The following is a 27263-nucleotide window of genomic DNA, read 5'->3' on the forward strand; positions in this document are numbered from 1 at the left end:
GTGGCCAAATTCAGGGGGTTTATATTAAATGCCATTACGGTACTACATGCAGATACAAGGCATTGTTCCTTCTAGTCCAAAAAAGATTGGATCTGACAAGGACAGGGGATGAAAGCTCGTTTTTTTTTTTTTTTTTTTTGGCGACTTTATAACTTCATTAATGCCCACACATGGTGCTAAAAGCCATTGCACCATACTGAAAGCATGACAGGTTGATCAATGTTGTTAACTGAATTAGTGTCTTTACATCAAAAAGCTTTTTGGGTTACGTTTCTTTCCCCTGACTGTGCCCATTAAGTGGCCCTTTATTGAATATCTGTACATTACTGGGCAATGTTCCCTTTTAGCCAGCATTCATCAGTAAGAGTGGAGTGAAATATGCGTTATAAGACGGGGGAGGAATTTTCTAACCTGCACCCCCTCTCTGCCTATGTAAATGTATTACTAACACATTCTTCTCCTTCTCGACGTTTAAAGATGTGCTATTTTTCATATCCTTCCCCGCGCTGATGAATGATGAAAGTAGGGCGGAGCGTGACAGCTTGTGCCTCTGTTTCAGGCCTGGTTGGCTGGGAAGACAGGATCTGATGTGCACCTCCAGCTCCTGGTTTGATGAAAGCCGATAAAAGTTTTAGTGGTTTAAAAGAAAGGCGCCTTGTAGCTGCGGGTAATAATAAATGTCTTTTTTCTGTGTTTTAAGGAGTGCTGCTTGAAGGCAGAGATTCAGATTGTAACTGCATTTTGCCTGAGTGTTAGAATGTCTTTTTTGATCTACGGCACACTTGGCACTTGAGTTGCCTCAAATCGTATTGCAGAGGAGCTTCTGAATTGAAACTGAGTTGTGGGGTGTGAAAGTATCACGAGAATACTTTTTTGTATGCATGCACTGCAGTTTACAAGTGAATAGACAACAAAGTTTATCAGAACATCGCATTGTCCATGAGGGGTGGACAAATCACAAATTCATTAGCTAGTCCATGTTTTAGTTTAATTGTTAGTTTAGAAACCTGACTGACAAGGCAAAAAAATTGGTAGCCAACGTAATACGTTAACATGTAACCACCTGCAGACCCAATGAATGAGTATTAACTAAGAAAGTAAGTATTCACTAAGAAACATTTCAGCTATGAAATGTAGTGTTCTGTGCTAGCATCGCACCTAGAAGATATTATTCGAGTCTAGGGTTAGTGTCTGTATGTTCTTTTGATTTGCTTAATTACATGACGAGTAGTACTCATAGCAGGAGAATCACAATATAAGGCCGAAAGTTTGTAGACACCTGACCATCAGACCCATATGTGGTTCTTCCCCAAACTGCTGCCACAAAGTTAGAATCACACAGTTGTGTAGAACGTCTCTGTATGCTGTAGCATTACAATTTCCCTTCCCTGGAACTAAGAGGCCCAAACCTGTTCCAGCATGACAAGCCCCTGTGCACAAATAAATTCATAATAATTTTATTGTTCCTACACGATATTACATTGCCACAATATCCAGTGATGTTTATTTCACAGACCTGTCACCCATTACGCACTTTTTTTTATGCATTATCGCTCAGAAACATGCCAAAAGTGCAGTCTTTTTCTCTCCAGTAACATTGGAGACGAGCCAATAAACATGTGATTTATTTAATATTAATGGACACTTCCTGAAAGCCCCGCCCCCTTCCCCCAATCTCACATGCTGTGACTCACGCTGACTCCTTCGCGTTCCATAAAGGTAAGTGGAGCGTATTCTGAGTTCATTAACGTGAAATAAAATCTACCAGCATATGTTCGACATAGACTTTAACCTTAGTATATTTAGATCAACATTAGACTTTAACCTTACTATATTTATTAGAGGTGCCACCAAAACGCTTTAGCCGAACATGGTCAAAACGGAAGTTGAAAGAGGAAGAAAAAAAAAAGAAGCACAAATAATGTTAATGGTGATAACTAGAAGATGATTAAAGATGATGTTTTTTCTTCCTGCTCTCTCCTGCACTCTCCTGCTCAACAACGAAAATGTTGGCCATGTAAAAGGATTATATCAGTGTGTTGTGGTTGTGTCCATTTTAAAAAAGTTTTTACTGTTTACGGCACATTACTGCAGAATCACTTAAAAATCCACCATTTAACTGAGTTTTTACAATTGCCACAGTTAACAATTTCACAGTTAGTAATATTATTACGCACTGCTGTACTCTCCTTAAAACTGAAATGGTGGAAATGCTCACTTTTCTGTGTTCTTGAGCTGAACGGTTCTGGACGATTAAATCGTTTATGGCGATATTCTCAAGTGGAAAATAGTGAACAGGGAAAAATCAATATCGCACAAGCCTTGTGCATGCTAATCAGTCTGCCTAGTAAAAACCATTCTACCGTCAGACAGATCGCACCTCAGGCTGATGAGTGTGGTGCAGCAGGTGCTATAGTTTACAGCATCACAGTGCGTCACGCTGCCACAAAACGTGTTTAGTTCAAACATGGCTACATACCTAATGGAAACTACTGCAGGTAGTTTGAGGAGTAAATGAGGAGGATTTTTTTTTTTCTTTTTTTCCTCTTTTTCTGGGTAAAAACGAATAAAAAACAAATAGCCTAGACATGAGATCTGCTTGTCCTGGATCCCTGGGCTACTGTTTTTTCCACTCCTATCCATGCATATATCAAAATAATTAATCAAAATAAATTTAATTAAATTGAAATATTATGGCAGGTCAAACAAATATGCTTAGCAAACGCCATCTAAGTCTACACGCATGTGTAGATTTGTACATTTTACATCATTGTACCATTGTCATTGGTGAGATTTCGCTGAAACTGAATTTCACTGGTGACTGTCATTATTTTTTTCCTTTCCATGTTTGCATGCTCAGTGTGCGCTGATGTCCCCAGAACTCCTGACATGCCCTTCTCATGCCCCTCTGTGACATCTCTGTCCTGCCACAGAGATACACCGTCACTCACACTTAATGGCATTCTGCTGTTTACAAGTGGCCGCTTCCTTGCCGCTTCCTTGCCATTAACGTTGTGTAGACATGGGCTCATTGTGAACCGCCTCCCCCCTCTTCTTCCTCAGTGGAACTGGGTCTGAGTGGTCTATCGCTTTATAGGCTATATTCTCTTACACTCTTACACACTCAAAGGTTTATATAGACTCCACTGATAAATAAAGTGTCTCCCTGATGCATTGTGGGAATAGTTTTGGGTTTTGTGATGGAGTGCAGGTCAACACTCCCAGCAAGCCTGTGACTCTGGCTTTAAAGGCATAGTTCAGTGGAAAAAAAAATAATTTACACAATTTTCCACTTACTCCAAAATGTAGTTGTACAGTCTAGCCATGTTTGATGTCTTATTTTTGCCTTTAGTTTTGCACTATGAGGTTAAGGTACACTATATGGCCAAAAGTTTGTGAACACCTGACCATCACACCCAGATGTGATTGCCACAAAGATGGAAACACACAATTGTATAGGATGTCTTTGTATACTGTAGCTTTAAAATTTCCCTTCACTGGAACTAAGAGGCCCAAACCTGTTCCAGTATGACATGAAGCACGACAAGCTCCATGAAGACGTGGTGTGTGAAGGTTGGAGTGGAAGAACTCGAGTGTCCTGCACAGAGCCCTGACCTCAAGCCCACTGAACACCTTTAGGATGAACTGGAACACCGACTGAACCCCAGACCTCCTCAGTGCCTGACCTCACTAATGCTCTTGTAGCTGAATGAACACAAATCCCCACAGCCACGCTCCAAAATCTAGTGGAAGCCTTCCCAGAAGAGTGGAGCTTATTATAGCAGCAAAGGCGGAGTAAATCTGGAATGGGATTTTCAACAAGCACATGTAAATGAGATGGTCATTTGTAGCTCAGTAGTTAAAACATTGGATTACCAAGCAGAAGGTTGTGAATTCAAATCCCATCACCATCATGCTCTTGAGAGAGGCCCTTAACCCTCAACTACTCAGTTGTACAAAATGAGATAAATGTAAGTTGCTCTGGACAAGGGCATCTGCCAAGTGCCATAAATGTAAAATTTAATGGTCAGGTGTTCACAAACATTTGGCCATATAGTTTAGCTAGAAAGAAATGGAAGCAATATCAGTAAACAAAATCAATAAATATCTGCACGTATACCACAGCACTGTTGAATTCTAATTCTGACGTAAACACAGACCATCTGCATAATAATAAGTGAAAATGTTAATATGGTGATGTTTTCTGTAAGGAGATGTTTATTTAACATTTATGGAAGGAGTCTCCAGTGTCAGCACTTTGTAACAGTAAGTGTTGTGCCACACCAGGTCAGAACACTTCACACTTTTTTTTCAGTAACATGAAAACCTACATTTTTACCTTATTAACTATAATCTGATAAAAAGTAAAACATGTCATTCTATAATAAATAAAAGTTTTAATTGTCGGCGAATTGCTGTGGTATAAAAGGAATAAGACACTCTAGGATGTGTTAGTTATGGGAAAAGACTCCACTTTTGGGTGCTAACAATACCTTCGCTTCAGTCCATGCAGATGTGGATTACTTTCCTATAAAAGCACGCCGTGTTTTATTTCTTACGTATCATTCTTAGAGCAAGTCCAGTTCTTCAGTGATGTCACACAGACTTACCGATGTGGTTTAGGACACAGCATGACCTACTGTCATCTCGAAATGTGAACAACGCTTCACTGTGTAGCTGGATGCTGTATCACTGTAAGGACAGCCATCTTGGAAAGCTAGAATTTTTCCTTTTTCCTTAGTAAAACATGCTGGAATTGTAACAGAAATTCTTTCTGCATGATTTTAGATGATCTCAATTCTCATTATGTTTTTACATTTAATATTTTTTCTACATATTACCCAACCCTAGATGATGCTAATAATTTAATAATAGCAAGAAAAATGCTTATAAAAATAAAATAATAATTATAACTTGCTCGATTTAAGGATGCGCTCTTTCTCAGTCTTGGCTGACTAACAGCCTTCAGGGCTCGTCTTCACATTTGAGTGTGTGTTTGTGTATCAGGGGAGCTGAGGGGGTATTAGAAGAGAAGGAAGATGATGAGATGTCTGTCTGTGGTCTGTTTGGCGTTGCAGGCTGCACGAGTCCTGTGATACTTGATCTGATGTTAATGTGCTGCTGTGCGCAAGCGAGAACGTGAGCTAGAGAGGGAGTGAGAGACGGAGAGGGGGAGATGGGCAGATAATCCCGTCTGCCTGATGAGATTGAAGCCCCAGGATTGATTGATCGCCTAATCATAGGAGGAAATGGGCCTGAAAATGAACGGGACTTTGCCCTTGGTGCACCGCAGAGCCCAGGCAGCAGGACCACGGCATTGTTAGAGCTGCAGCTAGACACGGCCCTTAATGTGCACGGGACCTGATTTCATTTGTGTCTGATATACAGTTATACGATCCCCACTAAATGATCAAATAAAAAAAAAAAGGAAGAAGTGGAGATTGGTGCGAGGTGTAAATCAAGCTTTATTGCTGGAATATTACTTTTTTATACTGTCTGAAATTGACGCTTTGAGAAAGGTGAAAGGGAAAAAAAATCCAATATGAATTAGAATGGGTGGATGCCTGGAGACAGAGAGAGAGAGAGAGTGAGAGAGAATGAGCAAGTGGTGGGAAAGAGGGAGTACTGCAAGGTGATACAGGATGTTTTTATTGGAGCTGTTGCTTTTTTTTTTTTTTTTGTTATAATTAAGTTTGCCTTATCAGTCATTTGTCTTGCAGATTAGTTTTTTGGAGTTTATAAAGCAGGAGTATGGGAAAATCCTGTAATGTCACAAGATAACACAGTTTAAAAAAAACGACTTTAAAAATGTACGCAAGATGGAAGCCTCTGTATCTGTGATTAAAGGAGCTGCTCATCCCTGAACTGTCCAGCTGCTTAAGTTTAAAGCCTGTGCCTTTTGCCAGGTATTACTATAACGTCCAAGTCTTAGCGAAACTCAGCCAGTGTACAGATTCAAAGGTTAAATGAATACTGCAGCATTTGTAACTGAATCTCTAAAACTGCTGCTGTCATTGTAAAAAACTGTCCCGTTGCTCATCCCAGGAGTCTTATTCACAATTCATGGTATTAAGCCAGTTGTTTAAGGCCCTCTCTCTATATTTTTTAATATGTGACTGTACACTGGACCAGTAAAGGTGTGGGGTGACAGACATGAGAGAAATTCTTTCCAAGACTGTTCCTAAGGGATATTATTCAAATTTACTCGTCTTTCATTAATAAATTAAACTTATATTGCACACTTTAACGGTTCATATTTAGATTTAATGTCGTGGATCATCCGAGAGACAAGTTAGTTCCTGTTGTCACCTACGTTATAGTCATTTCTCCACCTCTCTCTCTCTCTCTCTCTCTCTCTCTCTCTCTCTCTCTGGGAAACTTTGTAATGCACTGTGACTGTTACAAAGTGCTTACAACTGAAACTCCTTCCATAAATGTTAAATAATTTCCTAACAAAAATTTCCTAACAAAAAAAAAACATCACCACATGAACGATTATTATATGTTTTACTTGTTAAAAAACACAGTTTTTAGATTTGTTTATTATTAGTCTCAGATTATGTGGAGGGTCCCCCACAGAAGTCCCTGTGTATGAGCTGTTACTATAGAAATAATGACGTACTAGAATGAGCGCATTAGTATAAACCTATCATTTATGTTACAGGTGGAACTACTGGCCGAGCCGTGTGACTAATCAGACTAATCAGATTCGAGAATTCAATCGCACTGTGGTATAAACAGGTTTAGAGCTTTGTTGTGGGTGCTACACATAAAACTGCATGTGGAAATACAGCTAACATGCATGAGAAACAGATTTAAATCTTATCTCTCAAACCACTTCAGTAGGTCCGAGATATATTTTAACCATGTTATAATAAATAAATCCGTCTCTGTGAGCTACATTTGACAAACTCCTCCAGCCCGAGACTTAAAAATTGTTAGCATGATTGGAAACAGCACGAAAAATAAAGTACGATTTCATTTTGTTCAAGGAACCCGTGCAGTTCCTGTTGGAATATAATCAGATAATTTGCGTATTAATGCATAATACAGCGATCAGCAGAGACACATTTGACTGCTGTGATAAAAATCTAATCGGAGTGCAGTCCAGATTCTATATGCAGGAAATGACCAGGTGGAAACAGGGTCTTTTGAATGTAGTATTAAACTAATATATGTTTTGACTAAACATTTGTTGGCAGAGTTTAGCAACTGCCTTTAAAGTGAGTTTGGTTTAAACAGTGTCTTTTTTTTTTTTTTTTTTTTTCCTTCTTCTTCTTCTTCCTCCAGAGAAATGTGTTTTCTTATTTGTGGCAATCGTATAATAATACATATTCTCCAGATGCGGTGGATAGCGATTAGGCTAAAAAAATGTTCATAAAAACCGTCCTTTCCTGTTTGAATTACTCCTAGCTGGAGCTTTTTTTTGATATAACTAATCCCCGGATGTGAGAATACATTTCACGTAGACAAGATTAACCTTATTACCAGCTGATGATACGATACAAGTGATTCAGAGTTATCGCTGCCTACCTGTCTGTCTCCTCCTAGAGGAAGGTGTGTGAGCTGCAGTAGTGTGTGTGTGTGTGTGTGTGTGTGTGTGTGTGTGGGCATTCGAGGCAGCTCAGTGAGGCTGCTGAAAGTGCCGGAGCCAACTGATCAATGGCATTTATCACCGAGTCAATACTCCAGTCTATATCACTCTCTGTTTACTCCTGCTCCGCTAGTGGCATGTTAAACTGAGCGTGCTCTAAACTGCCACCCCGGGGCCTCTCTAAAAGCCACCCTCGCCACCACCATTGATTGACATGTCGATTAGCAGAGGAAACTGTTGATAGTGCAGCTCCGTTTGATGATTATGGGCAGCTTGACAAAAGGGCTTTTTTAATTTATACGTTCTATATTAGATTGCGTGATCAGGCGATTCGTTTTAGTTTTATTTGTTAAGTTGGATTATGACAGACAGATGTAGAAAATGTTCACTTACTTGGATTTATAGTGCACAAACACTACATGACAAACATATAAGCATTAGTGCTGAGCAATATGGCAATATAACATAGTGTATTAGAGCTGCAGCTAGTGATGATTTTCATAATTCTGTTAATGTCGATTATTTTTTGAAATGTACTCAACTCCAAAAATATTTCAGCATTTTAATCAACTAATACTACTACAGACCTCGTAACTGTTTTGCAACTGTAACTTCTGACCAAAATAAATATCCGCTGCCTGTCTCGCTAACTAAAACACTCCGAAGCTAAAGTCACTTTGCTTGCCGTGAATCATTTTCGGCTTGCAGAATCGACTCCAAAGTTTGAGCTTGACTCTTTTTTTAGTTTCCGTGTCTGGAATCAGTGAATTAACTCTTTAGTGTGAACCGAAAGCAGGATGGAGACTTGATGTATTAAAAATATATATTGTGTATGCTAAGAAAATCAAACGATGCAGCATTCATCAACCTTGCTGGATGGAAAATAGTTTAACAACTTACAAGGTAAATGATTCACATAGTTTGCACATTCTTCACGACGAGTTTTGTGAGGGCATTTTTTTTTATTATCGATTTTGTCAATTAGTTGTTGCAGCCCAAGATGTAATGTGAGTAATGTGATAAATTATTTCGAGGCACACTTTTCTGAGATTTCACAGACGACATCAGTATTTTTATAACAGTTACAAACGCTGAGTCCAAGCTGCTGATTAGATGTTAAATCTTTACAGTTGTATTTGTACAGAATTTATTATTTCTCCTCCTTTTATTGTTGAATTATTGATTCACTCCTGAAGGAAATGTTTAGGTGATGAGAAGATTTTCTGTTCACAGACGGAATATTTAGTTTAGAAAGTTGTTTGTTGTATCCGGATCATTTTTCTTGCTTTTGTAGGGGTGTGTGATATGACAAAAATATCATATCACGATTCTCGAAGGTATGATAAACCATCAGCAATTGCACTAAAAAAAAAAAAAAAAAAAAAAAAGCTGTGTGATGATCTATTTAATGTCAACAAAACTAACCTTTTTATTTATGAAAATAAATAAATATTTAATACTGAAAAGGACAAAAAAATAAAAACCTATAAATATTTTAACATTTTACCATTTAAAAAATTAAGTACAAAATTTTAACATCAACATGGGTGAAAAACTAATTAAAAAATAACATCAGAACACTTACTTAGTATCTACTCTACAGGGACAGAATGTTTAAACTAAAAAAAATGAGAACATTAAAAATAAAGTGAGCTGAGTTTTAAAAACTGCATCACATAAATCAGATTTGTCAACAAGCAAATAAGTAAAATTTGGTTTTGACGTATAGAAGTATTATAAGTATACAAGTATTGGCACCCTTGGCTTACTATTGGTTGCTCGATACATTTACAGAAAAACAGTAGTTTAGTTACAAAAATCCAGATATAAATTTTACATTTTAAATTTATCCTTGGTGTTTACCCTGTGAGAGAGACATGTGACAGCACTGCATGCATTTAAACAAGACAATAGAATATGTTTCTATAGGATGGAATAATATGCATAAATATATGTACATATATAACCATAAAAATGTTTATATAAAAAAAAATTAATGACTATAACTAGTCCCTGCATCGTAACCTGCAGAAAACTCCTCTGACTTTCACATTTATCTTTGTGTGACGTGATGTGAGTTGTTATGTAATGTTCTTATTCCTGCAAGTAAAAGGTGGCGTTGGGTGTTTTTTTTTTTTTTTCTTTTTCTTTTTCTTTTTTTTCTCTCTCTCAGAGCATGTTTAAGAGAAGGTCAAGCGAGTTGATCTTCCAGCCAAAGTATTAAAAACTTTTCTCCTTTTCGGTTGTAAGCTAAGTTGTATTTCTTAATTCATCTTCTTAATTGCATTTGCTGTTAGCCTGGAAATAATCACAGGCTAATCTCAAATATGCTCTCAGACAGGAAGGGCCCTCATCATCAGTGCCTTTAACACGCAACATTTAATCATTGTCAGCTATTCAACAGAGGGAAAAAAAACGAATTTTAGTCATTTAGTCATTTTCAGGCCGTAGTTCATTATGTTCATCGTTGTAAGGTAATTGCCAATGTTCTTTTTGTAATGATGTACTGTACTTCTGATCCTGCAAAAATTCTAATTTCACACTCTTGGTATGCAGACCTTTGGCTCCTTTCAGTATAATGAGAGAGGCAATTTAGTTATCAAAACACTGTGTTTGGAGAGACTACTATCCACGAGAGTTTCACGTTAGTGTGAAGTCTACATTATAAAGTAAGCTGACAGCCATTGAGAAATAGTAAATTGCGAACTTAGGCACTTGACAGAAAAAAAAACCCTTAAATGACTGTTTTTGTTCTGGATTGTTCAAACAAGGCCAGAGTTCATGAATCTCTCTCTTTTGTCTCTCGCTCGCTCACTCACTTCCCCCCTCCTCACGCCACATCTCCATGCTTTGTTCCCTCTCTTTCTGCTGCTGACTCTAAAGACCTTGCAGTGATTTAATCTCCACACGAATTGAATAAGCTTGACCTTATACAGACAACACTAATTACAAAACCAGATCAGTCCTCTTAATACAGGCCTGCACTTTTGCCATGCAGACACATATTTTTGCATATTTGGCACTTTTGACGCACTGCAGAACCAATTCCATGATGGAGGACTTGGCTAATGTCGAGCTCATCCTATTTGCTTGTTGGGTCAAATATTGCATGGCTTTATTATTTTTTTTTTTTCCCTTGAGCCAGTGTTTTAATTGGCGCTAGGCTTTCCTTAACGTTATAGAACATGATTTCTCCCTGAGCAAGTCAACATTGCCCCACAGCATCTGCGCATTGAAGACTATGCGTTGTGTGCGAGATAAATTCTGAACTATCAGAACCCTGGTTAAGTACCTGCGTCCATTTTGTTATCACATAAGGTAGGTTGTGGGGTGGAGATAATTTTTTTTTTTCCGAAGTTTCTACATTGCTTTTTCCAGGGATTCCCAACATTTATTTGTTAGCCGAACTGCTTCTATCTAAATAATTTGCCTCAACTACCCCTGATGTTATGCAGGTTGTCGTTATGTGAACTTTTGCTTGTTGAAAAAGTGTGTTTTACTCATTTACAGCTTGTGTTGCTGTTTTAATCTGTGCAACCTTGCCTTGTTTGGTTTTATGGCCAGGTTTTCATGTTTGGTTTCCAAATGTCTATTTAAGAAAGCTGGCTTCGTACTTTCATTAGAAAGCTGCTTCAAACTTTACCACACACTTGGGAAAGGGTTTGGCCTTTCCATGCACACAAATCCAAATATTAACGATTCCTCGCTGTACTTACCGAAGGTTTCCCACTTTGGAGCTTTTGTCATCTAAATTGAGCTTGAATGTTCCTCCTAAAGATGGCGCTTTTAGCCATGAAGAATGATTTAGATACAGTAATTTACGCTTTGCTCATGACATGAACTGTGAGTAATTCATTCAACTTCCATCACTTTTTACTTATGAGGTTACAGTAAAATGATACAGGATTAAAGGTTTTAATTAATTTCATTTTATACTTTTAAAAATATATTAAAGTTTAATGCAACATGTCACTGACATTTCTAGCACAGTCTCACAAACCTGCTGCAATGCCACCATGAGCCCCTAATCGGGGAAACCCTGGCTTAGGTTTATATTAATGTGCTTGTTCTAACATTAAACAAGATTCAAGTCTTAAAAAAAAAAAAAAATGCAATCTTTGATACTGTGAAGTTTTCTATAAGGAGATGTTTAACATTTATGGAAGGAGTGTCAATGCTTTGTAACAGTCAGAAGTAAAGCTGTACATTTAAGTTTTCTGACATCTTCATTAAACTAATAACTTCATTAGGCTAATAACTATAAACAGAAACAGAAAATTGTACTCATCGGCAAATGGCTCAGGAATAAGAGAAATAAAACTCTTCAGTTTTGTGGTGTTATAGGAAACTCTGCGTCATCATCTTATCACTGATTATTTTCATATAACGGCACAACACAGTGTTTTATTCCAAATCTCTCTCTCAGGGTAAAGTCTATGTTTGACTGGTTTGGTACCCTGACAGGAAGGGAGACTAAATTCAGGACGGGTACTTGCTTATAGTACGGCTAGCTCGGTAACAGAAATAACGAAGCATAAGCTCTATAAGTGAGCGAGATGTTTTTGCGAAGTTAACAGGCATCTAACAGGCGACTATTTAACTTAAACCAGCCCTTTTTAAGCTGAAACACAAACCTGGTTCATGTTTTATGCATCATTTACTACCTGTAAACAGTTTGTGTAAAGGCGTTTATAGATGATTTATAAGCTCTCTAACACCCCCCACCCACACACACACACACACACACACACACACACACACACACACACACACACACAAACACTTCCCCAGCCCGTGTATTCTTGACTTGAGCAAACTCAAACCAAAGCTGAGGCCCGCTAATGGAAAAGCGGGGTAGATCGCGCCAGTGGAAGTGGTTTTGGGGTTGGGGCACATAAAAGCCTCACGTTTTCAGCCAGCACCAGCTGCAATGTAGAATGTGTGTGTGTGTGTGTTTTCTGCAGCTCTGATTCAGGCTGTGTATCAGATAAAGCATCTCCTTTATGTTGCCCACAGCTTTAAAACCTGTGGAGACCCCTTCACTTAGATTGACTTTAATCTTTGAGCCTTTTTCCTTGTCACCTCAAAGTGTGTGCTGCCTGACATGATAATGATGTGAACCTGTCCAGGGTATTAGAGTTAAGCTGACTGATTAGACTGCACATCGATTAGCCTATCACTCATTGTTGGCCACACCGGGGAAGCCGCATGACACACAACACAAATATTTCTTATACGCTTTTGGAAAGAGAGGCACTGGACCGGATCAAAATATGAAGAATAAATTTACATTATTCATGTAGTCTTATGAATGCGCAGTAATTACAGATGCAAAACCTCATTTAACCATCCTGACTAAAGTATCAAAGTGTAAACTTTTACATCTATAAATAATTGTCGTTCATTTCTAGCCATTATCGCAAAAAAACAAACAAACATTTAATGCTGTACAGTTAAATTCTGGATTCTGATTGGTCTGAAGGTGTTGATTCATTTTCCAGTAGTGCAGTTGCAAATCCTAGGTTTGTATAACACGCTCGATCTAATATGTTCTTGTTTCTATAGTAACTGTAATATTGTAATTCACAGGGACTCATGATGGCCGCTTCACATAATCTGAAACTGCTAATAAACAGATTACAACACGTTAATTAGGGAAAAAAAGTATAATCATTGATATGGTGAAGTTTTTGTACGGAGACATTTATGGAACGATTCTCCAGTTCAGGACTTTCTCTCAAGCTGCGTTTTTTTGTTTTAATTTCAAGAGAAAAGCTGGTGAGAGAATTTCTATGTTTATATATATGTTTATAACTGCTATAATGTAAATGAAATCCGAAACTAGTTTTGTAGACATTCAAAAATGTTAAACTATAAAGTATGAAACGGAAACTTTTAAAAATCATGACCTTCATTAACAAATAGAAAAATGTAATCATTGGCAATTTGCCGTGGTATAAGAGGAATAAAACAATTCAGAAAGTGCTGTTATTGGAAATTCATCAACCACTTCATGTTGGGCCGTATCACAACACCCCGATGTTGATTATTTTACTTTAAAAGCACACCCATCTCATGTTTTACTCTTTACATATTTCTTAACATGTCTGTGTCTAAGAATCAAAATAAGGCATGGAGAAAATTTTTAATTTTCAGAGTTTTAAATGCATAAAATAAACACAGTTAAGACTCTCTATGGCCGGAAGGATGTGGAAACCTGATTATGACACCCATATTTTCATACTAAAACCATAGACATTAAGACGGAGTTGATCCCTCTTTGCTGTTATAATAAGCTCCACTCTTCTGGGAAGGCTTTCCACTAGATTTTAGAGCGTGGCTGTGGGGATATGTGTCACAAGAACCACAAGAGCATTAGTGAGATAAGGCACTGATGTCAGGCGAGGAGGCCTGGGGTGCAGTCAGAGTTCCAGTTCATCCCAAAGGTGTTCATTGGCTATACAGAGACTATACAGTTGTGTGCTTCCAACTTGATGGTAACAGTTTGGGGAGGAACCACGTGTGAGTGTGATTGTCAGGTGTCCACAGACTTTTGGCTGTATAGTGTAAGTACAAAACGATCTGAAAGGGACACTTGTAGTTTAACAAGCCAGTGTCAATAAACACTAATGTCTAACATTAAGCAATTAGATAACTTAAGCTTAAAAGTATTGCAGACAATAATAATATAAAAAGGAGGTTTAAAAAAAACATAATTACAATTAATCATCCAACTATATTACATGCAGCTCTTACAAGTTGAAAATGGCAAGTTGACATGAAAACTAAGAGTATAATATCCTGGCTGTGATGTGCGTCAGTGTCTGTTATGATTTAGAGTCATTCTATTTCATATTTGAAAATGAAATGAAAATCAGATGTCTTTTTGTTTGTGCATCTCCTATACTACTCTCTGCACATTGTGCTGATTGGAATTCTTTCCTGTCGGATTATAACAGACAAATAGACCTCGTCAAGGTTTTCTTCTGTAAGCAGTCATTGTACAACAGCAATCGACTTTTGTTCTCCCTGCGCTTCTAATTCTTCGGATTCTGCTCCTGAGAGGCTTCAGTTAAAAGTCCACATTCCTAATGAGAAACAGCAGAGCCTTGCAAATAGACTGCTTTATACTTCAACGTTATTATTGTTGTTGGCACAGAGAGAAATATGCACATAAATCGACAATATTCCAGATGTCTCACGACTGCATCAGCTGTGTATCTTTTAGTGACCTTTTGAGTCGACAGCCTCAAAGGAAAGGTTAGTGGTCCACTGTGTGGAACGCGTGCTGGACCTGAGGCAGCATTCCCCCTCCTTTAATACACACTCCACTTTGTGTGTGTGTGTGTGTGTGTGTGTGTGTGTAAGAGAGAGAAAAGAGAGCAGTCTGGTAAAGGTTAGGACCCTAGCCTTGTCTGAACAGTCTGAGGCCTTTAATCCAGGAACAAAGTAATTAAGGTCCAACGCTGGAGAAAAGGCCAATTAAAGTGAACTGGAGGCCCACGTCTGGAAAATGAGCACGTTTGCTGCAGAAAGCGAGCCCTTTTATCAGGCCAGTGGGATCTTTTTGCCCGGGTGTTCAGGGAATCGTTAGGCCTGCCAGCCATGAGTGTGTATTATTCAACCATGAGTTCTTCATTTCAGTTGTAAGACCACAACATACTTAACACCCAGGGCTAAGCAGCATTCTGATGAATGAAATACAAAGAGCTACACTATACTGCCAAAAGTATGTGGACGCCTGACTGTCACACACAAATGTGCCCATTCCAAAACTACAGGCATTAACACAGATTTATTCCCCCTTTTGCTGTTATAATGAACTCCACTCTTCTGGGAAGGCTTTCCTCTAGATTTTGAAGCGTGGCTATGGGGATTTGTGTTCATTCAGCCACAAGAGCATTAGTGAGGTCAGGTTCACAGTCAGCGTTCCAGTTCATCCCAAAGGTGTTCAGTGGGATTGAGGTCAGGGCTCTGTGCAGGACACTCGAGTTGTTCTACTCCAGGCTTAACACACCATGTCTTCATGGAGCTCGCTTTGTGCACAGGGGCATTGTCATGCTGGAACAGGTTTGGGCCTCTGAGTTCCAGTGAAGGGAAACTGTAATGCTACAGCATACAAAGACATTCTATACAATTGCGTGCTTCCAACTTTGTGGCAACAGTCTGGGGAAGAATCACATATGGGTCTGATGGTCAGGTGTCCGCAAACTTTTGGCCATACAGTCTACCTCTGGAATAACCTTGCATTTATTGCCATAGAGAAATCAATTCATATTTTGAATAATGATCACATTGAAATAAATGGGAAATGCACCTTTTTTCATATTCTTGTGCTATATCTGTATTGTTGCGTTTTCAACGCAAACCTACTATAGGTGTCTTTGGCGAGAGATCCACTCAAGCTGAGCAAAGACAGTCTGCACTGATGTAGAAGATTTTGGACACGAGCCTGGCTTGATGATGTCTACACCAAGCCAACTTCACGTCAGCCAGTTATATCAGATTATGTTTCCTTAACCTCTGACCATCTAATTAATCTACTCACCCAACTCTTTGGTTCTAGCCAAGCTTTCAGGATCCTGGTTTTTCAGCACCAGCTGTTGTCCATGTGGACACACACTTCTGGCCTGCGATCGTTTCTGCTGCACTTAAACCAGGTCATTAGAGTGAGATTTGCCTGCACATCTGTTAAGCATGCACAAAAAAATTCACTTCACTTACCAGCCATGGGCATCTGCATGTTATTTTCTGCCCTCTGCAGGCTAATTGGAGTAATGAATGCACTACATGATGTAAGATCTTATCTTGGATGATGATGATGCTGGGAAGTGTCTTTGCTGTGAGAATTATTGACAGGATGATGTGAAGTATTGCGCCAATATATGAAGCATTTAATTCCAAAACACAATAAATAGAACATTTTGGTATTCAAGGATGTTTCAAGCCAGGCACCATGGACAGGAATTTCATATTACAATATTTAATGTTATTTAAGGACCTTGTTTGGATGCTTTACATTTAGGCCTGCTCTCAGAAGATGATCTTTTTCAAAACTCTTCAGTCTATACAAATGAAACTAACATTTTTATAGTTTAATACTTTCACAGTTTTTGCTAATCAAGTGAGTATGAAGCACATCAGATTATCTGTAGAAAAGCTGTCAGAGCTACAACTCCTTAACCTCTTTTTTTTTCTCATTATCATCTTTCACCCCTTAAGACAACCTGAGTTCAGCCACAATTAGTGCGTAGGCTAGTGTCACTGGACAGATGAAAATTTTAAATTTTTAAAAATATTTTCAATCTTAACTGTCCAGTTTGGGTGATCATATTTCCCACTGTAGCCTCAGATTCCTGTTCTTGGCTGACAGGAGTGGAACTCGATGTAGTCTCGCTGTTGTAGTCCTTCCACCTCAAGGTGGTGCATTCTGAAGTGCTTTACTGCTCACCATGGTTGTAAAGAGTGGTGATTTGTGTTTCTCTAGGCTTCCTGTCAGCTTGAGCCAGTCTGGCCATTCTCCTCTAACCTCTCTCATCAACAAGCTGTTTCTGCCTGTTGGATGTTTTTGCATCATTCTCTACATATTCTAGTGACTGTTGTGTGTGACAATCCAGGAGATCAGCAGCTTCTGAAATACTCAAACTGGCATCAGCAGTCATGCCACGGGCAAAGTCACAGAGATCACATTTTCTCCCCATTCTGATGTTTGATGGTGCACATTAACTGATGCTCTTGACCTGCATCTCTATGATTGGTTGAATGGATAATTGAATGCATGATCTGGTGTTACAGGTGTTCCTATTAAGTGGCTGGTGATCCATACAGTCTTTCTCACCACTCATTTCCTCTCCTCTTTCCTACACACTCGGGCGAGAACATCGTTCAACTTTATTTGGAAATTATGAAAAGGAGATGGTCTGTGAACAAGCCTGCTTTTCTCCACTAAGCAACAAGGCGGCTGTGTTATCAACTGTACAACATGCTCAAGCTCTGAGAGTCTAATTCATGTCTAATCAGTTCTTTGTGGAGGTGGTTTTATAGATGCCTTGTCCCCCATGGGCCCGATTTAATGCAGTGATATAATTATTATGGGTGTGGGACGTGGCAAAAGTAATATATCGTTAAAAAAAATATAAAAATCAAGCATTGAAATATGAATCACAATTCTGAGGTCGGAGTTAGAAGACTAGCAAAACAAGCTCCAGTGTACTGCTAATTGATGATGCTAAACAGCTAGTTAGCTAGTTAAGTGGATTAAATTAAGGCAAAAAAAAAAAAAAAAGAGCATAAATTTCTGGAGAGAGGATGACTGTCTGGCTATAATCCCTATCCTCTAAAAAAAAAAATTCTGATGTAGCAACGTTGTAGACAGCAGGTTGTTGTTTGACATTTCAGCTATGAGATGTGTGTGATGTGTAGTGTTCTCTCCTTGCGTCACGTAAAAAAAAAAATTACGTTCTTTATTTTCTCTCGATAGGGCTAGCCTCAAGGTGACTGTGTTTTGTGCCAGCAGGAGCGTTATATGATGGCTTTGAGCTTGTTGCTCGGTTTCGTCAGTGTTTCCACAAACCTGCGTGTTCCAGATTCGGAAAAGAGCGACAGCCAGCGCTACAGTGTGTAGTCCAGCAGGCAGCGGGATTCAGAACTACTAACTTGTGCTATAGTTAGAGCAGTGAGGTGTTTTTTTTTTTTGTTTGTTTTGCTACTCAGTAAGGAGTAGTTTTTTTCTTCTAGTTGTCGAATTGCTTGTCCACCCGGTGCCCAGTCTACTGAATTGCCACAATTAGCAACAATGGAATTGTACCAGTACTGATGACACCCACGTTATGTTATTTATCAAGAACCCTTAGTAGTAATCATGCTTGTTAATTAGTATTTCCTGTTTATTTTTTTAATGTGTAAACCATTTATATTATATACCCATTCCTGCCAGTTGCATTTTTCATCTCACAGCCTTGATTCTCTACATTACATCCTGCATGTATATTTCACTCTTTGATCTCCCTCTCGTCTCTTTCTATCACCGTTTCTCTTCCACATACCATTTCTTTGAGCAGACAGTGAGCCAGTAGTGTCCTTTTGAAAAGGTAATGACGCTGGTGTGTTGATATTATGGATGCGTGCGGCGCAGTGTAATGACCCAGCTCTTTATTGCCTGCCGCATACTAATCCCAGAGCTGGAGGAGTGAAATGACACCTGCAGGGTGGTTTGTGTGTGTGTGTGCGTGTGCGCGTGTGTGCGCATGTGCACAAGCAGCACACCCACATGAAACGATCAGCACCATTAAAAATGATCAAAGAAATTACTGCACTGTGCTGCAATGAGCCACTCTCTGATGTGTGGCTAAGTGCACAGACTACTCTCCGTACAGCACACACTGACACGCATACACACTGACACGAATACCATTTGCACTTTTACCTGAAATATACGTGTTCTCTGAGAGATCCCCTGTGTATATATGTTTCGCTTAAATTTGCCTGAGGTGTTTTGAGCAGCACAGGAAATGGCGCTCATGCTTACTCTATAAATTACTGTCAGTATTATGCCATGCTGCCATGCTCTTCAATTATTTATGCATCTATACTGGTAGTATTCGGCAACCATAATCAAATATTAATACATCATTAAATTAAAGCATTAACAGTGTTTTCAGTCTGGCACAAATACAAAATTGGCCTTTTTTTAAATTTATTTTTTTTAACATTGACATGATTTGCACAAACCAAAACCAGTTTTTGAGCTGCCTGTGTAAAGCGCACACGACGTTTCCATTTTGTTTAGCACTGGCGTGTAAATGAGATGTCCATTTTCCAAGGTGCGCTTATTTATTTATTTATTTATTTCAAAGAACTGGCATTTGAGTCACTACGTCATTTGCGTCCGCACGCTGCCCTGGACCGAGCGAGAGTAAAATACAATTTCACCTCGTCCACAGCCTGCAATAAAGCCTCTCTCTCTCTCTCTCTCTCTCTCTCTCTCTCTGGCTCTCATGTTAAATGGCCAGTCTGGAAAGGCAAAGTGCTCCCACATATAGCAAAAAATAGATTCTGAAGGTTGAATAAGTTCTGAGAGAGAAAGAAAAATGGTTGGAGGGGGAGGTGGCTGCATCCAAGACGAGATTGCATTTGTATTCTAATTATTTTCACAAATGTCATTATGATTTTTTTTTTTTTCCCTTCCTCCTAGCACCCGAGGCGAAAGATCTCGGGGAGCCATTTTAGTAAAAGAATCCTCCTCTCTTTTGTTTGTCGCTGGTCTGAGTGAGCAAGTGGCTGTGTGTTAGGTTTGGTAATTATTCCAGGTTTTTATTTATGTGTTGCAAGGTGACGAGTGATGTATGAGTGATGTATGCATGCAGAGGCAGCCTGACGTTTATTCGTGATTTCAGAGGCGATGCTTTAACTAAGGGTCTTGTTTCATTTTAAGGAAATCGGGCTTTAAAGGTGCAAGGATGGGGCTTCTACCTCTCCTCCCTCCCTCCCTCTCTCTCTCTCTCTCTCTCTCTCCCTCTCTACCCCCCCTTTTGATTTATATATAACTCTCTCCTCCAATGCTACCTTTGTCAGGCTTTACTGATACAAACAGCTGATATAAAAAGCAACAGCGGGGTGGATCAGATGTAGTCATTTGCTGATGAAGCTCCTGGTTAGTTCTCTTTTATCATCATATTTTCTTTGCAGTACTTCAATTAATCTTTAATTTAGTCAGGCTTTTAGTGGCTAGTTGACTCATACAATTGCACGTAGTCCTTTAAGAAATGCCATCAGTGTATGGTGCAAACAGCATGCATGCATCTCGGTGTGCTTCATATAAACCAAAAGAGGAAATAAAAGGGGTGTGTAGACAACGGTGTGCATCTTATTCTGTGCGTCATGAAGCTGTAGCGCCACCTGTCCTTACTGTTACCTTAGAGTAAGCTTCACACTCGTCCACACATTCAGCTGGACAAATACAAACACAACCAGACATTGGACCGGATTCCTGCTGCACCTCATTCACTCCCTCCCTCAACATTTCCCATTCATATTCGATTTTCTGGAGCAATGAGATATTAAATGAGAGCTTCCTTTTTTTCTCTTCATCAGCCCACATTGGTGCAGTGGTGCATGAGGAAAAAGGAACGGCCCGTCTTTGTGCTTAACATATGTAATGCCACACTAATCAGCCGACGCTGTGGCGCACAGCGGCCCCACGTTCATCCCGATATGATAAATAATGCAAATGTGGGCAGCGGCGGCAAATGCCAGAGCAGGCACGCGGACGTGGAGAGAGCTGATTGTTGTGCTGTCAGACAGATTTGCATGAAAAAGGGCGGCCTAATTGCGACACTTAGCTGCAGCATCCTGATAATACGGAACAGGACAGCGTTTCTCTATAACACAAATCCGACCAGACCAATTTACCCCGTGGATTTTTTCTTTTTCGGGGAGGGGAGGTGGTACAGACTAGAGACGATGTATTTTTGTTATGAGCAACTCATTGCCATCTTTTCTGGCCATGTAGATCACGTCACCGCGATCAGCCGTTCATTCGAAGCAGCACATAAATTTCAGCCTCTCCTTCAGTTCTCGCTACAGAAATGAACTGCAAAAGAGTGGTTTCAGGGTAAGGGCAGAGTGTGTGAGTGTGTGTGTGGTTATTTGATGTTTGGATGGAATAGGGTGTGGAGCATTGGCTGCCGTAGGCGAGCCTGCCTTCCTTTTCTTCCTTTAATAATAAATGATGGATGTTTCAAATTAGAAAACAATGCAGCGAGAATCCAATTTAGTCTTCGGAGGGAGTATAAATAAATAAAAAAAACCCTCTAGTGGAGTTCTGTATCACCATGCCCCTCTTTTGCTCTAATGCTCACACAGGGCCTAGCGTGTATGATTTAATGCGGCTTGTGAAAATGGCGCCATTATGTACACTATTAACAAATCAAGTGCTGTTCTGCTGAAGAGTGAAGCGCTGGCACTTAGGGGTTGGTGGGTGGCCTTCTGTCTCCTGACACTGATTTATGGGCCCTGTTTCTAATCAAGGCAAGGGCAGAACTCAAGATGGGGATTAGCACAATGCTCAGTGGTGTGGCAAAGCGGGGGCAAAAGCACACTAAGGGGTGGCACCACTTAATTATAGTTGAGTGAAAAAGTTTGCATCTCGTTACTTTGAAATGACGAAACGAGGGCATTTAATGAGTTCAGTTTAATTGGTGAAAAAGTGTATGTAAAGATATTGATGATGAGAAAAAGAATACTTTATTTCTAAGTGTTATATATATTGTTATATATCATGTTCTTGTGCAGATTGGACCTCATGTCTTTATAAAAGATGTTACTATTGATTGAGAAGATTTCATGCAACAACTAGCAATCATGGTGAAGGCGAAGAAGCTTCCTAAACTTCTCAAGGACAACGTTGTTGAACAGTCGAATGAAAAAAAGCTACCCATACCTTAAACATCCCTGTCAATTGGTTAGATAATATGCACGTGGAAAATTCATGGAAACACAACTGATCATCCTTGAATAAGTGTGCCACGCAAGGCTTCACAACTCACTCCCAGACTAATGATAAGGAATTTAAGAGAGAAGCCAGCAGTCATTTGAAAAAAGACATGCAGGATGACCTGAAAGCAGCAGGAACAGCCGTTACCTCATGCAAAACTTCTGCTGCGAACAGAGATACATGTAGAAAAGCATTTAGACAAATCAGAAACCTTTGGCAACATCATACTCTTGTCAAAGAAAACAAAGTAATGGCATGTATGATCTCAAGAACACCATCATAGCCGTGAAGCACAGTGAAGCACAGTGATGGGAGCATCATGATAAGAGGCTGCTTCTCTGCAAACAGTACTGGGCCATTACACATCATTGATGGAAACCTGAATTTAATCTCATCAGCCAAGAAGACGAATCTGTTAAGAAGATGGACGTTTCAACAAGACCACGACCCCAAACATACAGCCAAAGTAACTCAAGAAGGACTTGCATAGCTTAAATAATTTGAACATTGAGCATTTACGGAGAATTTAGAAATTGAAAGTCCATCAGAGGGGGACTTTGGGGATTGAAGATGATTTACCAAGAGGAATGAGCCAAAAAAAAAAAAGAAAGCTACAGAAAGCTAATTACAGCTTTATAACAAAGTACTAATTTTGGTCATTTGTGGCATCTAGATACTACAAACTTGCAAGACATTATGGGTGTAAATGTGAAGTGAATATAACATAAAAAGTACTTTTTCCACTTACTGTAAATGGGGACTTTACTGTCGCTTGGTGTTTGGTTTGTAAGTTAGTGAATCTCCCTGGAGTTTTCTGTTCCAGTTATTATTATTTTTCCATTTTTTGGTCCAGTATTTCCATTTCTGAATGATGGTAATGCTTCCACTAAACATTTTTATCTCCAGCTTTGTGAAAGATTCATATTTTCTGTATTAGGGCTTGTTTGTTTGTGTTTAATCTGATTGACTGGATATCTGAGATTATTTTTTTGGTGCAAAATGAACTGTGACAGAATGACGTTAAAGGCTTCATAATTGCTCTGTAGTTTCTTCATACTGAAGATAATTGACTAATATATGCAGAAGAGCAGCATTTACAGTTTAGCTTTAGAAGTTTTTCTGCTTTTTTCAGCTAAGACCAAACGCAAATAAAATTCACCCAGCTTTAAAGCCAATTCACTGAAGGGGAAAGGACCCTGAATATAAAAGATGCGCATTATCTATAGCCCTATCCAGACAGGATTAAATTTACATTGGTCCTGGGGTAATTTCCTATTTCCAGATGCTACTCTGTGATTTTATTTACGTCCGGATCGGCCATATCAGTGTTTTTCCCCATCCTGCTCTGAGAAAATTACAGGCCGAATTACTTGCTTTTTGTTTTTTTGCCAAACTCAGCACTCATCTGATAATTTTAGTCTAGTCCGGATACACATGTCCGTGATTTTCTATGCAGATGTCGCCTTGTGTTGGAAAAAAGATGTTTGACTGCTGCTGCTTGCTGTATTTAGTCTTGTAGCACGCATCAATGATCCTCCCCCTGATATTAAACACTTCCTGACTCATGACATGAAAAATTGATGCTTTTTGATATGTTGTTAATATGAACTGTGTGTTCAAATAATTGCTGGAACTTTGGGCTGCCTCAAACCGAAATAAAAGCCAGCATCTCTCCTCTACTCCAGTACCTGTATGACTGCTTGGACACCACGTTGTGAATGGAGCGTGATCATATGACCATGTGACACAAACATCTGGGTTCATAGAAAATGCAACCTTGTAGATACTCAAGTCTCCTGTGGTCATTTTATTGCTGTCCAGATGTGAGAGTTTTATCGCTGAGGAGACGTTAAAAAAAAAAAAATTCAGACGTCCCCTTTATAAACTAATCCCATCCGAATAGGGCTTAGGTAAACTTTGAGCTGTGAATTGCGGTCTTGTGAGCCAATAGAAAACAAAATGGCCAGTGTTTTGCATTTCTTTGTCGAAAAATTGGTCATTCAGTAATAAAAGTGCATTTGATATTTGCTTTCGGTATCATGTTTGTATTTGAGCAGACAAGTTGTTTGAGTTCCTTTCACGTCCTTTCATTTTATTATTACACGCAACATCTAACACAGTTGTATAAAGTAAGCATGTATGTGCATCTGGTCGCTTATAAATCCGAACATTTCTGCAGTTGCATATCAGTTCAGTATATGTTTTATTATTTATGTTGTAAGCATGGAGTTGTTCTGTCCACTGAAGTGCTCTAGGGGATTTTCTGGTTTAAAAAAAAGAAAAAAAAGTCCTCTATCTGCCTGCCAGAGAGAAGCAGTGTTGTTAGCAATGTTGGCAGCTCTCTGTATGATTCATTAAGTCTGCTTTTTTTTTTTTGACCCCCTGGAAATGTGATTAGGGGTCAGAGTTGGGGTGGCAGAACCACCCCAACTATTTTTTTTTTCTCCAAAAAGTGGTACCCTGTGAAACCTGTGACTGTTTATGGATTTGCCCAAGCATCTAGTTGCCTGTACAGCGATTCAGTTGTAGATTACTTTTGTCTCTTTTTCCCTTAGTCCACAGAAAGTAATGATGTGTATCTTTTCAGTTCTCAGTCTACATCATTTCAGCACTCTGTATAACCATTTCTCTTTCTTTTCCCTTAACCTTCAGCCTTCCTCCCGCCATTATTCTCATTCACAGTAGTAGTCTACCATATTCTCTTGCTCTATCGTCCCACTGCAGTCCTGTGGTCTAATGAAGCCAGCATGACCAGCGAACCCGAGCCAGGAGGAAATCTGGCTTTTCGCTCTTGCTACAGTTTGCCCTGTATTAAAAAATAAAAAGGGGGAAAAATATGGGCATTCCTTTTTAATGAAGCGTTTCCTCAGAGCCAGGACACAAAAAGCCAACCCATAAAAACTCAGAAAAAGAGAGAGTCGACCAAAAAAAGATTCATGAGCTGTAAAAGGCACATTTCCTCTTTTTGTTCTTGCTGTGATCACACTTCACATCCCTGCTGAAAACAATGTTAATTCCTGCAGCTTGCAGAGTCCAAAGTGGAGAAGGAAAAGTTTACTCAACTCCCTCTGGTGCTCAGCGATGTCCATATGTCCATAATCTCTAAACCATAGAAGTAATCATATTTTTCCTCCCTTCTTGCTTTTATTTCTCCCCTAAGGAACGTTTAAGAGAGGCAAAGCCGTCTGCTGATTTACATCTGCTCCAGAATTCTTTAACCTGAGGTAAGATACCGGCTCTGAGTTCACAAAACAAATCTACACAACAGAGACCCCTTTTACAAGTCTATTATCTATCTTAATCATGATCTAGACATCTTATAAAAAGGCCACAATACCTTCTATAATACTGACAAGAATTTCCCACGTAAGCAGACAAAGCAGCCGTGCAGAAATAACCCTATCCTTTTCATACACTTTTATTCAGTACAGACATTTCTCAATGTTTTTTTTTGAAGAAGCTTTCATATCCAAGGCCAGAGCTATGTGGATTCACCATGGATCTAACAGTTCTCTCTCTCTCTCTCTCACTCTTTCTCTCTCTCCCTCCCTCCCTCTCCTCCTTCTTGTAGTATACAGCATGCGATTTCGAACTATGTCAGCTCTATAAAGATTTTGCTTGGAAAGAGAACAACTCTGCCGAGTACATGTTAGTTTTATTTACACCGAGGTTCAATTTGTGATTTGAGCCGGGGCTCAAGTGGGTCTCCTGCGTATTGTACTTAAGCAGCTACAGATGTTGGACCGTTATGCCTGCGAGATCACGCGTTGAAGCTTGGTCGTCATGTTTGAACTGTATCAGGATCCCAGAAATGGGCAAAAAAAAAAATTCAGAGCTAATAAAATCTGTCGTTTATGCAGGTACAGTGTGGACACGTCACAATATCATGATACGCAAAAGGAGCTCATATCCTGGAGCTCGTATCTATTCCCACATGTATTCCTGAAGGCTTGAGTTGGACTTTCTCTTGTCAAGCCTACATCCTGATCTCATTTGGTGGGGTCAGAGATTTTAGGCCTGGATCTCCTGACAGGACTGTAAATTTTGGAAGAACACGTAATTTAGAGTGGTGACAAGCAGCGCTGGGGCAGCAGGCCCGGACCAGAGAGACTGAGTGATTCAGCAGGACTCTGTAGCTTTATTACATCAACGCTGTGGATACCTGATGCATCACTATACTCCTCAGTGTGTGCATGTGTGTGGGTGTGTGTGAATAAACACACACTAGTCAAATAGTGCAGAGGAGATAAAGCAGCTGATCTGGATTACGGTTGTTAATGTTTGATACTATTTTCATGGTATTTCACTTAGTCTAAAATTTCATGGTGTTAATAGACCAGGTAAAAACACAGTCTGGTGGTATAAATTAAAGGAAATTATATTACAGATTATTTGTACTTCTTTTACACCTCCTTGTGTGTGTATGTATGCATATATATATATGTGTGTGTGTGTGTGTGTGTGTGTGTATATATATGTATATATGTATATATGTATGTATGTATGTATGTATTTATACATACATTTTTCACGTTTTCAGTATTTATCACGTTGTTGTTATAAGCCGAGAGAGCGAGAGGCTGTGAGGAAAAATGGCAGGCTGAGGCCAAAAAAAAAAAAAAACCCACAACTAACTAGCGTGACAGTGTGCAGCACTAGAGTTGTTTGCTTTGGTTCTGTTTAGCAGTGCCGTGTTCTTATGTGCGTTTTTATAGCTGTCACGTATAATAAAGTTAGAAACATGCTTGGAGTGACAAAGTTAGCAATACAGCATAATGTAGCGGATTACACAGCCAAAGGGTTTTCAGTGCAGTCACGTCCCCTGTGCTGGGAAATGAAGGTAGTGTGATTTAGTGCGAGTCTAAAGCTAAATCCAACCTACATTTTTAAGGAGAGTCGCAGCTGGAAGCAAAAAAGGATGCGTACCACTTGAGTAAACATGATTTGGTAAACAAAATGAGCATTAATAATTGGAAATACATTTTAATATGTATTTTTGAAAAAAATCAGTGGTGAGTTATGCATCCAGTCATATACCATTACTAATTGTGACGGCATGACACCATAAGGTAAGGAAGCTATTTCCGCTCGCTGCCGCATACCAAGTAATGCGATTGGTTCAACTTGTCATGTTACGTCATGTTAGTTTTAGTTTTGTGATGCCAGGGAAAGGGT

At 39.3% G+C, this 27263-nt stretch overlaps 1 protein-coding gene across 5 annotated transcripts in view; it reads left to right on the plus strand.

Annotated features, from left to right (window-relative positions):
- The window catches only part of LOC113536638 (myosin-11), a 172422-nt gene that overhangs the window by 6500 nt on the left and 138659 nt on the right, over nucleotides 1-27263 (plus strand). For 4 of the 5 annotated variants that reach the window (XM_053238123.1, XM_053238119.1, XM_053238122.1 and 1 more), the window contains exon 6: nucleotides 25249-25312. The exons of the other annotated variant lie outside the window; for it this stretch is intronic. The gene's annotated coding sequence lies outside the window, so the exon portion shown is untranslated. The remainder of the gene's footprint in view (nucleotides 1-25248; nucleotides 25313-27263) is intronic. 5 annotated transcript variants of the gene reach the window in all.

Source organism: Pangasianodon hypophthalmus, chromosome 11 (genome assembly GCF_027358585.1).
Source record: "Pangasianodon hypophthalmus isolate fPanHyp1 chromosome 11, fPanHyp1.pri, whole genome shotgun sequence".
NCBI lineage: Eukaryota > Metazoa > Chordata > Actinopteri > Siluriformes > Pangasiidae > Pangasianodon > Pangasianodon hypophthalmus.